The following is a 13,518-nucleotide window of genomic DNA, read 5'->3' as shown; positions in this document are numbered from 1 at the left end:
GTCAGCATCTGGTGTGACCACCATTTGCCTCACGCAGTGCAACACATCCCCTTCGCATAGAGTTGATCAGGTAGTTGATTGTGGCCTGTGGAATGTTGGTCCACTCCTCTTCAATGGCTGTGCGAAGTCAGATCGAGACCACGATGACGACGATGAGCATGTAGATGAGCTTCCCTGAGACGGTTCCTGACAGTTTGTGCAGAAATTCTTTGGTTATGTAAATTGATTGTTGTAGCGGCTGTCCGGGTGGCTGGTCTCAGACGATCTTGGAGTTGAAGATGCTGGATGTGGAGGTCCTGGCTGGTTACATGTGGTCTGCGGTTGTGGGGCCGGTTGGATGTACTGTCAAATTCTCTGAAACACCTTTGGAGATGGCTTTGGAGAAATGAACATTCAATTCACAGGCAACTGCACTGGTGGACATTCCTGCAGTCAGCATGCCAATTGCATGCTTCCTCAAAACTTGCAACAGCTGTGGCATTGTGCTGTGTGATGGAACTAAACATTTCTGAGTGGCCTTTCATTGTGGCCAGCCTAAGACACAACTGTGCAATACCCATGCTGTGTGATCAGCATCTTGATATACCACACCTGTGAGGTGAATAGATTATCTCAGCAAAGGAGAAGTGCTCACTAACAGATTTTGACAGATTTGTGAACAATATTTAACAGAAATAGGACTTTTGTGTACATAGAGAAAGTGTTAGATCTTTGAGTTCAGCTCATGATGAATGGGAGCAAGTATATATGTATGCGTATATATATATATACATATATATGTATATATATATACCCTCTGAGACAACACACCCTCTGAGATAACCTCTTACTTATTTTAACCCAAACCATCATCTTTTCTTAAAACTAACCAAGTAACATAGATTGGGGAACTGGTCCTTTCATGGGATACGTTGATAACAACCAAAATATAAAAGTCTTATCCTATAGCATGTTGTGCCTTTATATGACATCAGTGAACGCACTGTATTGAAAGAAGTGTCAAACAAAAGGAGTGTTGGGGGTGATCAGTCTTCACCAGTCCAGTCCTGTATCTATCAAGCTCTTTTAGTCCAAAAACACCATAGATATATTTCACTCCTGCCATTTACAAGTCTGGTCCACCAGAGGGTGATGCTCCCCTCAAAGAAAACTTATGTGATGGCGTCTGCTTGGTATGCAGCTGCATTATCGCCACAAACCCACAGTCCTGCGGCACCTCCCAAACCTCATCGCCCAAAGTCAGTGAGATGAGCAGAGCATCTGCCATAGATGATGAGTCATGTGTTTCTATGGTGCTCGGGGCAGTTTAGCAGCAGCGTGCACATCGGAGAGAACAGTTATCACCTTGTGTTTGACCACATTGAACTGATCATCTCTGGATTTCTTATGGCAGTGCAAATGCTGTTAAAGATGAGCTGTGTTAGTTGCAATGCACAGACAGATCCTTACTCAATATGAAGGTTAATAAAGGCAAAAGAATTCAAAGCTCATCTGCACTTTAATTGAGGTAATTTGCAGGTTTGTCACCATGTCTGTTCTCATATGTTAAATGTGTAACAAGTGTCCTTGTCATCTCTGGCACAACAAACCTGAAAATAGAGCAGAGAAGCATTGTATTTTCTCAGATCTCATGCATCTGTTGATGCTTTTCACTCTGCTCTTTGACCAGCAGACATTTAAATTACAACTGAATATGAATGATATCCAGCTGATTTTCTTCTCAGGGGCAGCATTACAGAGTTATAGGATGAGGTAATACTTTTAACCACCTCCTACCATATCAGAAAGAGTGCTCATGTGACAAGGCGGAGTTACTGGGCTTGGCCTCTTTAGTGTTCTGGTGTTTAGCGGCTGGGGGCATTTCTGTGGCCTAGGATCTCAGGGCATCTGCTGCTCTCACAAAGCAGACCAGGACCCATCTGGTCAAAATGTACCACCACCACCACCCTCGTCATTTCCCCCCATAATTCAATCCATCCATGTCTCCTCTTTTCCTCTCTTGTCCCTTTATCGATTCTCTGTTATCACTCTGTTATTATTTTCCTGTCTGCTGCAATGTGTAAATAGAAAAGCACATAAAGCATCACCTGATACAACGTCATGAACATTCATTACATATTTGCATATTTTGTTGTGATTTATTACTGTGTTTTACACCTTTTAACAGAAGAGTGACTTACAGTGACAGAATGGAAACTTGTCTTTATAAGTAGAGAAGCAGATTGTGGAGGGGAAAAAAAATTTAATGGAGCACTGAACATACCTAAAATACAGGGAGGAAATGCAACAAACGTTCATTTCAGTGAATCTAACCTATATTTGAAAATAAAATATTCTATGTGACAGGCTGAAGATTGTTTCCATAAGAAGACATCCTCCCATTTGACTGTAATTCTTCAGGCATTATTATTTAAATGCAGTTTATATTCTTGATTAAACTAGGGAAAGAACTGGGATGGACTCTTACTATCTTGTTTGCCTTGGGTCCCGAATTTAAATTAAAATTGAATGACTCTTTGCACCTGTCTGCAGGTATTTCCCTTCCCTGTCATTGCCCATCTGGACATCTGGGAATAGCGGCAAGGAATTGCAAAAATATAACCAGAGACATAAATATGTATTAATGATTATGCAGAGCAATATTGTGGGCGGATTAAACAGGCATCAATGTAAATGGGCAGTGGCAAGCCTCCCCGATAAAATGGATTGATGATTGATGGAGTGAAAATAAACGCTCAGTGTATGGATTAAGACGGATACATCTGTAGCTTCATTCATTTCCATCAAAAGTGGCTCTACACTGTTTTTCTCCTGTCCGGCACTGAAAATAGCACCAAGACTTTCTGGGTGTGACTAGACGGCCGCTCAGCAGGGGCTCCCAGGAAACATGCGGACAGTGTATACCCATCACGCGAAAGATGTGCAGTGTTTCCTGTACTAGAGATGATAAGAAAATCGTTGTGTGACAATGCAGAGCTGTTGTTCCTGCCCCCTCTTCCCACTGTGCTCCTTAATTAGAGTGTCTCTGGCTGTGGGGAGAACCCTGGCACAGCGCCCGCCTGCCTGTCTGCCTGCCTCCTCATCCTCTCACACTCTGGTGCTAAAGTCAACCAATCACAGACATACCTGTCTTTTTGGGTGCAGGGCACGCTACTCTTCATCTCCCTACATTGTAATGAGGAGCAACTCCACCAGACGTAGCCTACTTTTGCATACCTTTGAAGCTATGTTTTTGGATATCTTCACCCCAGTTTCCTCTTTTAATGCCAAAGTTGACAGAGATAAAGACTATCTGGCTTCCCTGAATTAAAAAAAAATCTCTGTATCCAAATCATAAAGGGCACGCAAGGATATGTTTCAGGCCGTGTTTCTATGTTAGGTAAATGGACAGGAGGAGGCTGAGGAAGCATCTGTCTCCACACACAATCTTTGTGTGACAGAATGTCAGCCCACATTGCTGACATGCTCATTCACTGTGCCTAAGGCTGTTAGCTTAAGAACAGTAAAGTGAAGGTGGGTGTGTGGGTGCTTGTGCTTCTGTGGCTTTTGTCTGTGTGCCCTTGACTGCATCTGTGCATACAGTATGTACGGATATGCACTAGTGAATGCTTGAACATGTGTGTGTGTGTGTGCTTGTTGAGGCGTTTTCTCACATTCTGTTCTCTGATTCATAGCCGGGGCTGCATGGCTTTTTGTCTGCCTGATTTAGCAGAACAGACCCTCTGCTTTTCTTAGTAATGCTGACAGATTTACTGACTTGCTTTGCCGACAGGACACAACAGCAGAGCTGGCATTTATTGGGGTCTTTGGCTGGGTTGTCAGCATCACAGATTGAACGCTCTGCTCAAGCTGTTCTTCATTAACGACAGTCGAGCTTCTCCTCGATAAAAGTATAGCAGCTCCATCATCTGTTCTCTGTGAGAGAGATTAAAGCAATGTCCAGTAATTACCTCTCCAAACTTAAATCAGGAACGGTGTTGTTATCCGTTGTTTATCAGTTCAGCTTGTCCATTTCACACAGAATACCGAACCTCATAATCTCCTCCATGTGAAACTACAATCACAGGCTGTACAGCAACATGAAAATATTCAACAAAAACTGAACAAAACCCCCCTGCAAATACAGTGTAGTCCACTGAGGGATGCCAAACTCCTTTGTTGTCCTTCATGTCTGCATCCTAAGCCTTGGGCATCCACACTCAGACTGCCTCATGTAAGAGCAATTAGCAGTGGCTGTCATGGCAACTGGCATGACCTTTCTATCATTTCAAAAATGATAATCTCTGCTAAGGTTTGTCATTCTTCTGAACAACTGCAACAGCTGTCTGGAGCCTCTTTCACATTCGTGGAAGTTTCTTTATATTAGTTTGTTACCAAAAAAATTATATATTGTGAATTTCCGAGAGTTTTAATGTGGCCTGGTTACAAACTTTACATTGGAAGGTTGTATCCAGTGTCACCTCTACTGTATGTGAGCCCCACTGAAACTTTGGAGGCACCAGTTATATTGTACTGTTCAAGTGGAAATTAGCCCTTTTTCTCTCCATTGAGATAGAAAAGATCTCAGTTTGGCATTACACAAGTTCAAGTGACTGGAAAGTCAGAATTACAAATAATAAATTCACACCATTTCTTTTTAATTTTATTGTATTTTGATATTTTTGTGTATACTGTATGTTGTATGTGTGTCTAGCATGAAGAGGCTAAAACATTTCATTGTGCAACCCTGTGTTGTAAAATGACAAATAAATGAACCTTGATACCTTGAATTGGTTTCAACCACTTGTTTTCAAAAGAATTGCCAAATTGCACACTTCACAGAAAAAGCATCATTATTATATAAACAATTGAGCTCAGGTATGAGCTTTTAAGGATTCACATTGAATATACTGTGTAAATATAAATACAGACAAGCTCAAGAAAAATGCTAGCACAATTGTAGATTGTATATTGCTGTGCAAAGTGCAGAACTATCAGACAAGGAATACCAGTCTCTGACCAGTGGTTTTTACATGTCTCAAGGTTAAGTGTGTGAAGGAGGGAGAATTCTTGCGGTTATGAAGCCGGGCACCTTGCCTCACCTGTGGTTTGTTGCAGTGTGATGTGTTGAGACGCCACACTACCAGAGGGCTAAGCAGGAGTTCTTACAATTAGCAAATGGAACAGCTGCACCTTGTGGCAACAAACAACTCACTCAGCAGTTTGGGCTTTGAGTTATGAGAGTAAACAGAAAGCTTAATCATTTCAGATAATTATAGCAAGAATGTTGTGTGAGTAACCATTCCTGCTACAGTGTGTTCTCGAAACATAAGCCAATGTGACTCATAAGATACAGTTTCATATTCATAGCCCAACTGTATCCCTTTTTCAGAAAAAAAGATTGGTCAGGTTATGCTACCTCGTGTAGAAACAGACTGTAAAATTTCTGAAATTACCAGCGAATATGGCCTACCTCTCACAAATCCAAAATGATAAGGGAATCTTGAGAGAAGCTTAAAGCTTATCATTGGGGAAATACATACTGTATATATCTATATCAACAGCAAAATTAATTAATGCTTAATTTCAGAATTTGAAGATTGAAAATATTGTTTTTTTAAACCAAATATAACAAAACAATTATGAAGTAAGAGGATATTGTACAGTAATATGATGTAACACATTAGTTAAACACATTGTAGATCTATGAATATTTGGTCTCGACACAAGAGCTCTTTAAAACATCAAAAGTCATCTTCATAATTAGAGGAAGATGAAGACTAGGGAGAGAGTGGACATTTAAATATTATCAGTGTAGCATACTGATTCCTGTCACAAAGGGGCCTCTAAGCCTTCCACAGTCAGCATCAAGGCAGGAAGGATAGCAACTGGGAAAAAATGCATATTTACTTATCAAAGACGCCCCCCCAAGCAGCTGTGAATCAAAAGCCTAGAGTATACGAGTCAAAGGGAAGAGGAAGAAGAAACAGAGGAAAAAGAAGAAACAGCTTTGGGAGGGAGGACACAGACAGAGGGCGGATGAAAATCCTCCACGGGAATATCTTTGGAGCTGATGTGTTGCATAGTAACAGACTGCATTCCAGTATCTAGACCATGCATTGATTAGTCCATCTAATTTATCTCAAAGTACTTTGTTTTCCACCTTTTAAAGGTAAGGGTGCACACCCAAAGAGAGAACCTGGCTTTATTTATGAAGGCCATCAGGGCTTGTATAGTTGTGTAATGAGGAGAGAGAAAGTAATGGAAAGATAGGCACATCAAACAGGATCATTGATGAGCACTGTCCTTAATCTCTAAAATATTTTTCTCTTTTCAACCTCTCTCTTTAAGAACAATACATCTTATGCAGTTCAATTTTAATCTTTAGTGCCATAGATTCACAACCGGATTCAATGAGCTGAAACATGTAGCGAAGACATCTCACAGTCCCAAAGAGGTTATTTCAAAATATTTTATGCATGGACACAAGTTGAAAGGTGACAACAGGTAATCCATGAGTTAAATAAAGAATGCAGAATAAAAACATTTGGTGTCCGATTTATATCATGAAACCGCGCACCACTGCTGTTGCACTTTGCAGTCGGCTGGTCTCTCTGACCTGTAAATCTGCAGGAGGTCATAGCGAAGTTTCATTGTTGTGTAACACATTGCTGAATTTTTCATTTGCATAATTTTACGATAAATAAAAGACGGGCAAGTGAATGGTGGCAGATGCTGGCGCAGGTGTGACAGTTCCAAAGACGGTTAGATAGTTAGAAATGTCATGACCTTCTAAACACCAGCATAAAGATGAATGTCTTCTAATTGTGTTCCTCTCCCTTGAGTGGAGGCTGCATGGATGTCCAGGTTGGCAGTGAGCTTAGAGCCATAGCCACCCAGACTTTGGTATGCAGGATTCATTTTTACCGAGTTCATCAACTGTCTCACATGTATCATGGTGTTGCTCCAGTATCTGTCCTGCACGTGCTGCCAAAAATACTGGTGTGACTGAGGTCCATCCTGTAAATCTGCAGGCTTTTGACACCTCTGTCATACAGTAAGACAAGAAGATGCCCACTGCAGTTAGTTTGGTAAAACTGGACCGACATTTTCTTTAAAAAAAAAAAGCACCTGCACCAGCTCTACTGTCTCCTTCAAAAACCCATGCAATGTACGTCTGCTCCCTTTATTCGTCTATAAAAAAACGTAGGAAACATGCTTTTATCACAGATGTGCTACCTGTTGTCATGACAACATATCCCTGCACTGGCATTGTTGCAGATCAGCACATCAAATGCCAGTTAAGTAATTACACTGATAACAAAGCCTTGCTTGCCTTGTCAGGAAGGCCATATAAGCCTCTGTTGTGTTTCCTCATAAGTTCTCTGTTTGATCCTCACATCTTTGGTGCAACTTGGCTCGTTTCAGTTTTCTGTGGATTTTTCCTGCCAGCAAAGACCTCTTCCCAATGCAGTGCTTATGTAATCCGCATTGGCTCTATGCTTCAGTTCCCCCTTTGAGTATGTACATGCAAGAACATCCCTCCAGTGTGTGTATTCTCAGTGCTTTTACAGCTCCCCTGTCACTAAGGATCAATGTCATTGCTCAGCTCAGCGTCTCTCTTAGATCCAGCCCCCCCCCCCCCCCCTTTAACACTCCAGTGTCCGTATCTGTTGCAGCATGTCAAACATATAGCCTTTCTATCTTCACAGTCCACTTCATTTTGAAGTAAAATTGAGATGAGGTTCTGACTTAAAATCTATCGAGCTATTCAAGATAGGAAATTCTGCCCTCTTCCCGGCCTTTGCTCACTCCCCATCTCCTTATTTCTTTGCTCCCAACCCCCCCCGGGCGTGAACAGGAGACTTATTGCTCAGTAGGAGGGCTCTCTGGTCCTGCGTGCACCCGGACTAAGCCTTACGCACACCTCACTCTCAAACCACTAAAGGCACATGCTCCCGCCTGTAGCCATGGTTCCCTAAAGAGGAGTGGCAGAGAAAAAAATGAATAGAGTGCTTCCTGCAGTAGCCTCGGCCTTCCTTTTGTGTGTCTCCCATCCTTCCCCCCACTACTAAGACTTCTCTCATAGCTGCAAGGACCTCAGGGATAACAGTTGCGCACATGCATGCATGCTGATCACTGAGGGAGAGGTGCTCTGTTTGGAGGAATGCACTGGTCCTTTTGATGGTTGATGTGCGTTATGGAGCATTCATCAATTTAGGCTGCCAGAAATGGGTTCCGCACTTTGATGTGTGCAATTGAAGCAGTGCTTTTGCACCTGACCACTGAGTAAAAAAAAAGTAAAATGATGGTGGTGAAACATGGCAGAGACACAATGTGTATTTAGGTGTAATTATGGAGTAATTATCACTGCTGTGCTCTCAGTCGGCTGCAGCTGACCTAATCTAGAATTTTAATCAGCATGAAGGACAAAGCATTGGGCCCTGCTCATTTCTCCACTGGTGCAGCTGAGGGGACGGCGCTTATGGCCGCTGTACTTGATGTTTCCATGTTAATTTGGCTTGTGCAGACACACGCAGGATGTGGCCCGTAGCCAAATCCACTGTGTGTGTGTTTCTCTGTGTGTGTTTGTGTGTGTTGAGGGTACAGAGCAGTGCTCCTCCTCACCCTCTCGTGCTCAGATAGTGTTACATTGTGCACAGCAGAGCACGCCTCTGTCTTTGTGTGTGGTTGCCCAGTGATCACAAAGGAGGGGCACAGAGCATGTGAATAGTGTGTTTGTCTACTGTGTTTATGTTTTGGATGTACAGTTTGGTTTGGTGCACTCACCATGGAGAACATCCTCTGTATAAAACATGTACAATAGAGTTGCAAACACAACCTACGACACAAACATGCACCTAAATATACAGGGACATTTATTATTATTGTTTATTTGTAATGAATTATTTACAAAATTAAACAAACATTTGATGTATGGCACTGGACCTTTCATCTGCTGTCATCTTATGTTCAAATTAAAACATATATATCATGCATAAAGCACTAAAAATTGGTACAGGGGGCCTTATGCTAAGTCATGCACAACATGACATCCCTTTTATAATATGAACAAGACTAAAATGTACACGTTTGGATTTTCTACCGACAAATACTTGCCATTTAATGTAAACAAGATTAAACAAGAAGAGGAAATTTGCTCATTTGGCAAACACGAGCAAGTAAACATTTAACACAGGCAATGCTCGCAAACACAAACAGCGTATAAGGATTAGAATAAACCGAAGAAACACAACCAATTTGCATGACTTGTGTCACGTTTCTGGCCCACCCTGGTTAAAGAATAATGATGTACCCCAAAACAACACAACGATTTCTCTATTCCTTTTTTAAAAAACAACATTCGGTTTCAGAGGAACAAATTGTGCTTTCCCACTGTGGCCACAGGGAACATTAAACAATAGCTCATTGGTGGCGCTGCCAGGGAAACACAAGGTCAAGAGAGAGCACTAGGGGAGCCGTAGGTTTAGCCACAGGCGGGAGTTTAGGGTCAGGGGTCACACAGAGAGGTGGGGCTGGTGGAGGAGCTGCAACATAGTTTTTAGTCCCAGCTGGTACTGAAGATACAGAGGGAAGATCTGTTCAGGTGGACAGTTACTGGTGCTGCCTGTAAAGTGACGATAGAGCTGATGTGTTTGTAAAGTGAGGATTTTATTAGAGTTATCAACAAGTAAAATAATGATATACTGTAAAGAGAATATGTTGGGTTTCTAATAAATACATGGACACTCATCTCTAAACCTCAGTCCATTATTTGTGAGCTAGTGAATCTGAAAAGAACAACATTGTAACATTGTAATGAGATTGTGAGGATAAAGGGCATAATAGGAATGCGGTGATCATGTCGCATTAAATCCTATTATACTAACCCTTTTTTGAGAGCAAAACAGGCTGAATTGGGAATTGATGGGTTTGGATATTCTGGCCCTGCCCTGCACTGCGGCAGAGGCAGAGAATCTGGTGTCTGTGTGTCTGAGTGAGAGTGAGAGAGAGAGGGAGAGGGAGCACACACTGCAGGACCCGACACCTCATCACACCTCATCACTAATCAAAGATTAGCGCATATCTGCACAGATGCGTGTGGATGGATCGCTGTGACATTCATAAGATCAGTTTTATTTTCAAGATGACAACATGGAAGATTTTAATCTGCCAGCACACAAACTGGGAGCATAAAGTGGCAGGTTAGCTCTGGACTGTGCTGTTGTGTTGTTGCGTCCTTCCACCCCGAGGACCCAGAGCATGATGATAAAATTACACAACAGCACTGAGGGCTGTCCACTCAGTGCTGCATCACCCTTTGTACATCGGCATCCAGATCTGCTAAAAAATGTATAGTCCAGCCTGAACACTGACTCATTCTACTAAGATGTCAGGTCCCAATTCTATTTTTTCTTTCTTTTTTGTTTTTGGTCGCACATACTTTTAAACTAGAATACAATCACTATAACTACAATGAAAAGGAGAACGCCTATTTGTGCATCTTCCATCATCAATCTAGATTTTAATGAATGGATTTAAATGTCACCAGGGAGATAATGATGTTCATTTTGCGATGTGGATGTGGATTGATATTCAGATTAGTTAAACATGTGTGTGAATCAGAATCAATCAACTGTGTTTTACAGCCTGTTAAATTAGCTTTGTGTGGGTAAAATGCCCTCTCTCTCTCCAGCTTTTGTCCATGGCAACACAGTAATCCTGGGTCAAAGTGACCCCATGTTTGTGTTGGAGACAAAGAACTTTTCTAAGGTGGCTGTGTATGGCAAAGTCTTAACAAAATGGCCGGGTTGATCCTAAAAGCTCACTGGACTGTGCCATGATGCCACTTTTCCTTAACCGAGCCCTCGAGGTACAAGCCACAGCTGAGTGGGCAATTGAACTCTCCGTGCCTGTCCAGATGTTGTCCTAATTTACTACGACTAGCAGCGTATGTGGCCCATTTACATGTCCTCACACCCAGTGTGTGTGCCTGCATGTGTACAATGTCAGCCACTACCTCAGGTGCTCCTGCATCCACCCCACTGACATCCCATGATTCATTTTGTTTTTAGCAGCAGTGTTTTTTTTTTTTTTTTTTTAGAAAAAAGCAGCAAGAGATTTGTTGTATGAGTTCCAAACTGGGGACTGCTCAGGTTTGTCGTCCTCACACCAGTTTCTTAATGTTTCAGTGCATTTGGATGAGAATAGGTTGAAAACACATCTTGGATGATCGGTTACTGTGTTACCTGTAAAAGTTTAGGTGTTCAGCACGACACTATATGAGTAAAAAGAACATGAGCAAAACGTTTGCCTTACCACATAATTTGGTGTCATACTGAAGCACAGCTTCTCCCAGAAGTCTAAATTTATTTGCAATAATGGTGCCCTTTTCTGTTTATATTTATATTACCATAAAATAAATATCTTTTGATTGTATTACCATATAATAAATCTCTTTTGGTGTTTTTGCCAAAAGTAATTTCCAACAAAACCCACTGTACATTACCTGCTCAGCACCAAACAGCAGATGGACACAGTTAACTACTAGCTGGTCAACACAGTGGAGCATTTAGTAGATAAAGATTCAGATGTTTCACTCAGGAGTTTGTGGAGAGCAAAACAGAGATAAAAGAAAGTGGATTCAAATCGGGTGGACAAAAAAACAACTCCAACCGAAAGCTAATGCTGCTCCATATGTGCTGGATGTGTAAATAAGAAACTGGTTGACGATATGTTTGCCCTTTTTAAAATATTACCTTAGTTCTCTTCCACTGCCTACTCTGCTTTGCAGACAGCACTTGTAGCACTGGAAGAAGAGGCAAGGTGAGGGCTCATGGGCTGGTTGGCCTGGTGGCACCTCTGCCACATTCTGTGGCATCAGGCCAGTTTCAGACACCTCTGCAGCTGGCAGCGACCAGATGTGGTGTGTTTGAAGACAGATGAGAGAAGCAGCTTTGTGCATCTTCAGAATAGACAGAGATTTTGAAGATTTCCAACAATCTGCAAGGATGAATGTGTGCCAAGTGCTTGCTATCTATCTATCTATCTATCTATCTATCTATCTATCTATCTATCTATCTATCTATCTTTTTACTACCTTCAAAATTAATCAAAATTAACATGCCACTTGGTTTATTGTTCCATTAAGCAGAGTCTGTGATAATACTTCACTGATCATTAGTGACTAAGATCTTAGTGCAGGGTTGAAGTAATAGAAAATGATAGTAATCCCCCATCCTTCATGATCTAAATTTGCTCTATCCTTATTGGAACATGCTCTGCATGCCTGCAGTGACACAGAGCCTGTTAAAGGAATTATTAGCACTGATAGAGCGGAAAAGATAAGCACCTCACTTCCTACAGAGATGATTGAAGTGAGACATTACTGGAGACATCTGTTCACTTTCATTATAACACTTTCACAAGTATTTGATCGGAAAAATTAAAGCACTAGATGGGCATTTTTTAAACATGTGTAAAGCTTTTTGAAGGCCATGTGATTTTAATGAAAGTATAAATCAATATCAGCATATCATAATGATGTGTATAAAACCTGAAGAGAGAGAGAGAACTGGAGGACAGTCAAAGCCGTGTTACTGTAAGTGGCATCTCAATAGCCAAATGCAAAATGCTGTGTTTACAGCATTAAATAATACAGACACTACTCTGAATTTCTAAAGTTGGTGTACTTGAAGAGATATTTTGTGTATAAATATATTTTGAAAAGACTTGATATGTACCAGAGAAGCTCAAAAGTCTTTGAGCTAGAGTCCAAGTCAAATTTCAAGTCACTCATGGTTGTATCACCTGCTGCGTTCAATCCGGGCTGCTTATAACACTGCATAGTTATAAGGAATTCTGTAACTGTAACCTGTTTTTCACTAACAGAGCACAAACATGTAATGTGCAATGCAATTAATGACAGCTTATTAACTACTCTAAGTCAACACATTCTCAAACCCAGTGTAATGTTAACTAATGTTAAATAAAACTGTAACGTTACATGATCAACAATTACCCTGTAACCTGTTTGCAGCCAGTGTTAATAATTAACGTGATGGCAGCCAGCAGGACGTAAATGATTACATTAATCGACCTCCACAAATTTGGCAAGTAAACAAACACTCATCCATCTTTTCATGACGAACAACAGTCGGGAGTTAACCTCCCGTAGGTCGTAGCTAAAGCAAGAAGCAAGCTAACGTTAGATAGCCAATGCTGAGCTAAACAAGTGTACTCACCACAGGTTACTAACCTATTTTGCGTTCAGCGCTTCTTTGTTTGGGCCTTTTGTATTAAGTTTTAAAGCCAAAGTTTATGATGAATGGCACAGCAGTTGATCGTGTTTGTTGTCCTCTCTCATGTGTGGCCGTGTGCAGCAGATAGGCTACTATGTGTTACGTAGGTAAAGCAAGGGCGAGAATAACAGCAAGCTCATCAGACATTTCCTAAAAAAAAAACATTGTTCACGAGTCCTGCACCTCGAGTCTCAAGTTGAGTCTGAAGTCACTGTGTGTGCGACTTAAGTCGGACTAA

Source organism: Micropterus salmoides, unplaced genomic scaffold, assembly GCF_014851395.1.
Source record: "Micropterus salmoides isolate LMB-PRFRI ecotype aquatic unplaced genomic scaffold, ASM1485139v1 Ms_hic_scaffold_16, whole genome shotgun sequence".
NCBI classification, from domain to species: domain Eukaryota; kingdom Metazoa; phylum Chordata; class Actinopteri; order Centrarchiformes; family Centrarchidae; genus Micropterus; species Micropterus salmoides.
Note: the sequence above shows the minus strand (reverse complement) of the source record.